We start from the raw sequence: 4,971 nt of genomic DNA, 5'->3' as shown, positions 1-4,971 counted from the left end.
TTACTCTTTATTGTCTACAGAACATAAATATTGATAAACATAATTAACAAATGAACAATAATTAAAATTAAACTCAAAAGAGACTTTTCATTTATAAATTTTCAATTTGAAACTTCTCTGCGTTAATATATTTAGATTACGTTCCACAAAGGTCCATTAAGTCTCCTCTAATGCTCTAATTTTGCAGGACTCTTATCTAAGTGTATGCTTCAACGTATCGCTAATGATATAGTTATTCTAACTGATCGTAACTGTTTCGCCATTATGTTACATATATATTAATTATATTTTCCTTTGTATGTATTTTAATAAATATGAATTACTATTAACTTTATTTATATCATTAATCACGTCTTTGTAAATATTTTAATTACTGTACAAGTGCTTTTGCTTTCAGGAAGCTCAAAGAAAAATTCCGAGAAGTAAGTACATTTTTATATTTATTTTTTTCAATAATTATATATAGTAAAATTTCATTTAACCCATAAAAATAGCTCTTAAAATGGCAATATCCTAGTCTGGGTTTAATCGTTAGGGTGGTTAACCCTGTTTTAACCTTAAAGAATATAGTACCTTCTCGGCTATTCTTGTTATTGCCTGAAGTGTACTTTGATGTGATGGCGTTTCAGCAATTCTGTTAAGCATCCTCCTAGATAAAAAACCATTACAAGATTACGATTAGGATCTTTCTGTCTTGTCAGGAGAACAACGCCACTAAAGCAGGACACAGATGACAATCAAGAAACAACTAAGGATCCAGATATAATACCCCCGAAAAACGACTTCCTCGGTAAGAAATGGTCATCTTTTATAAAGGAATTTTATATATTTCTCTCTATATAACTCAACCACACGTGAAATAATTAATTTTCCTTGTAGATACGATGGATGGGCACATTAAAAAAACCACTATTATTACAGCCGGTGATCAAACACTGAAAGCAGTTAAATCACTATATGCAATTTGGAAAATAGCAAAAGAANAACATTTTAAATTTATTAATTAAAATTATAAAAGAATTTATTTATTTAAATAATTCTTAGTTACATTTAATATAATTTTTAAAGCACGCTATTATACTTTTTTTCAATATATAAACATTTATTAATGTTTTTTACGTGATTGTAAAATTGTATAGAGTAATAATTCATTCAAAAATTACTTAAAATAATCCCAAAAGAGTTCTTAGAATGTTTATGCTGTTTTGTAACTATAATCTAAAAATTGACTTTATGAGAAAGTTTAAATAATTTTTAACTCTTCAAAGAATAGTTTTTAAATCACGCAAACTAAGTTATTATTTTTGGGATTAAAACATTACTTTTCTGTAATCTTTTACGTGATTGTAAAGCCATATAAGGTAATAACTCATTCGGTCATTTCCTACAGAAAATAGAACGATCATAAAATGGCCCAATTTGACATTTACGTTTGATATTTATAATTTATTTTGAACATTAGAAAAATTTAACTTTGCCAAAAAATATATTTAAATATTTTAAAATTTATTTCAAATTTTTTATAATGAAATAAAGATAAAATTTATTATATTCTTTACAAAATCTTATATTCGAAATCTGCCAAGAAATAATTATAAGACGATTGTTAACGGCATTGTTCAAAAGACAGTTAAACTTCTGACATAACAAAAGAAAGTTTCTATAACAATTTTTATAGGTATAATGCAATATTAAGAAGAATCACAGCTGTACTTTTGTAATTCAGACATAATTTATTCTATCTTCAAGAAACAAAATTAATGTTCCTACTAGAAGCAAAAGATTGTGTAGACATAAAGGATCCACTAGACAACACTTCCTCGATTCTTCATTTCATACAACCAATTGTTTGTTCGAATGATAAATGAATGATACCACGGACACCATTACTTATATACTATTTTTGTCCAGAAGTAATGAGAAGACTTTCAAAGGATAGACCTACAAAATAACCTCGATACTGATCAATTCTCCGATGGATAGCTGCACACTGAATAATACTTGGATAATTTTTCATTAAAATCAGGTCTGAATTGATAAGATTTCTCTGATAAGTTTTCCATTTCTGAAGTAAAATCATTTCAAATTAATTAATTAAAGGAAAATAAATAACAAAGATTTAATAATGTAATAAAACGAAACTGATTTAGTGTATCTTATTAAAGGAATTTCGAAAAAACAATAAGAATAATAATCTACGTGGAATTTAATTTAGCTAATTAATTGTAAATTTTTACTAATTACAGATTTATTCTATGCAAATATTTACATAACTGATTTCAGTTTTTATTCAAAAAATGCTTTCAAATAAGTTATCATTTTTTTCTAAAAATTATGGCACAGGAATACTAAAAAGCGCTTAAAAATTCATCTTATAAAGAAAAAAAATACAATTTATCTATTTTTGGAGTAGCTTATTGCACTATCCACTATCTCCCATTACTTTCTTTTTCCATTATCCCTTATGTTTTCAATCAAATTACATAAGAAAAATTCAACACTTGAATGATGTTTTTCCATTTCAGAACTAAATATTTCCGCACTGTAGGCCTAACAGTCGTACTTTTATCAAATAGAAACTTTGTTATATCGACGAATAGAAGAGAATTTCGTTTTTTTTGCTAACAATACGTCAGGATTACTTGCCAAAATTAACTTAAGTAAGCCGAAACCCTCTTCCAAGAAAGTTCCTCAAGCTCTGATTTGTCTTGGACTTACGGACAAATCCCCGCCAATCACACTAAACCGGACAAACCCCAAAGTGACCGGTTCGAATTTCGATCAAGATTCATCTTCCACACTATATAAAATATAAATCTGTTTATTTCAATGAAGACAGAGTTTAAAAATGCTTTCAAAAGACGTAGAAAGAATAAGCTTGATGTATTATTCTCGTTCTTCAGATTGTTCGTTCGATTCAATAGTACTGTACCAGCAATCAATTAATCAAGTTGCTTTTGGGATGATAAACACTATGCATGATCAGGATTTGAGCAGGATTCTCTGGGTGTGTTGCCCGTTTCAACTCATGCAAATCACGTTTGGTGAATTGGTTAACTAGATTAGTTCAGCTAATTTTAATGCAAGATCTGTCTTACAATCAAAACAATGATGCGTCATCTGTTTTACAATTATGCAGTTTTTCTTTTATATTTATATATATATTTATAAAACGAGCCTCTTGAGAATCGAGATGACAAATTAAACAAAATGCCTGTCAATTATGGGAATTAATTCTCCGAAATGCTTTCAAATCAACTGAGAATAAGTCAATTAAGATTTTAAATTATTCTTTCTTTTTTGTAGATATAATTATTTGTACAAATGAAGTGGAAACGTTTAAATTAAGTTTTTGGCAATGGTACTTTCTTTGGGTGAAACAATATTTGTCTAATTAAACATATGTGAGTTAAAATCAATTTTAAGTTGTTCTCTAGCTGTTGAGCACTGAACAAGTGATCAATAGCAAATCGTTAAAGCAAAGGCAAAAGAAAACGCTAGTAATTATGCTAGAAAAGAGAAGATATCTTCGTCTCTCATTAGTAGATCTTTCACAATCCTTTTCTTTAGATAAGCTTTTATGTAAAACGTAATCAGTTCTTACAAAGAAAAAATTTATTAAAAAAATCCAATTAGGTTCAATGCACTTTTTGTAAGAAAAAAAAATTGCATTCTTTCTTGCATGGCAAACACGAAAATTTCCTTAATCATTATGTTAATTCGACACATAGTGAAATGTTTACATGAGAATTTATAAAAATTTTCACTATAAAAAAATCTATACTTTTTTTATTACTGCCCGAAACAAATTATAACTTTGCTATTTATGAAAATAGCTACTAGTACATCATAAAACTATACAATGTGAGAAAATGCGTTCAATAATTTTAAATTCAAATATTGTTTGAGGTATATCGAAATTCCATAAGAAACTTCCATATGCAATCAATGTATTTTTATCTTTTGTCGTCTTCAAAGAGCAGGTGCTTCCATAGGAATCAGTAAGTTTGTTTCCCCCCTTTTCCCTTTGTGCCGTATATCAGCTGAGAGAATGGACGTGGATGACAGCCGGAAGAATGATGATGATGTATATACGTAAAGCTCACCCTTTCTGTGTCCCGAATTCCCCGATGGATCTTTTGTCGTGAGCTCTGCTGTCTTTTCTATCTGTATGTATTTTGGAGAAGGAATGTTTTCGCAAAGACAATAAGTCGACTTTCGTTCAGATATGCCCCACTTTGATTGTCGTGGCCTCTTAGCTACTTCAGAGTAACAGGTCTAACTCCAAGAAATAAAAAACATTGTACTCTATTTTTTTAATACCAAAACTTTTATTCCATCGAATATTTTCAGCAACAATTCAACATGGCCGCGATTAATGAACTCTTACTCAACTTATTAGATCATATTACATCTTTTTAGATTATCGATCAATCATTAAAGCTGGCAACTTAACTAAACTCAAAATGTGATAAATTTGAAAATATTTTTCTACTAACTAAATTATGTTTTTGATTTTTAAGAGCTTAAAACTTTAATAATTACCATTCAAAAAATTGAAGCTACTTTATACATTCTACTAAGTTAACTTTCATAAAAATAAAAAAAAGATATTAATATAATCAAAAATGCTGATGTTAGTTAATAAAATAAAAATAATCTTTTTCTAATTTTCAATAACGAGCTTTCTTTTAAATTTTTGCACATGTTTAGTTTATTTAACACGTGTTACTCTAATGTTAAAAAACAAGAAAAAAGACGAAAAATATTAACATAATTACAGTTTTAAAATGTAAAGTGTTAAACATTACTGTAGAATATAATATATTCTAAAAACAATAAAAATTTCCTGTTAGAAATCCGTCTATCTTAAAACAAACAAACAAAAAAGAAATCCATCCAAAATAATGAATAGGCTTATACTCGAAAGTTTAATATAAATTGCTATTATGTTCTTAACAGCCTGAAGAA

General features: G+C 27.8%; 1 long non-coding RNA gene across 1 annotated transcript; it reads left to right on the top strand.

Moving 5' to 3' along the window:
- The first annotated feature begins 390 nt into the window (after positions 1 to 390).
- On the top strand, positions 391 to 947 carry LOC111637018. The gene is made up of 3 exons (XR_002758626.1): positions 391 to 422; positions 702 to 790; positions 880 to 947. It is a non-coding gene; the product is annotated as an uncharacterized LOC111637018 (long non-coding RNA).
- The last annotated feature ends 4,024 nt before the right edge of the window (positions 948 to 4,971 follow it).

Source organism: Centruroides sculpturatus, unplaced genomic scaffold (genome assembly GCF_000671375.1).
Source record: "Centruroides sculpturatus isolate CEXI.00-Female unplaced genomic scaffold, Cexi_2.0 scaffold966, whole genome shotgun sequence".
In the NCBI taxonomy this organism is placed as follows: Eukaryota; Metazoa; Arthropoda; class Arachnida; order Scorpiones; family Buthidae; genus Centruroides; species Centruroides sculpturatus.
The sequence above is the reverse complement of the archived record's forward strand: the minus strand, read 5'-3'. Positions and strand labels throughout refer to the sequence as shown.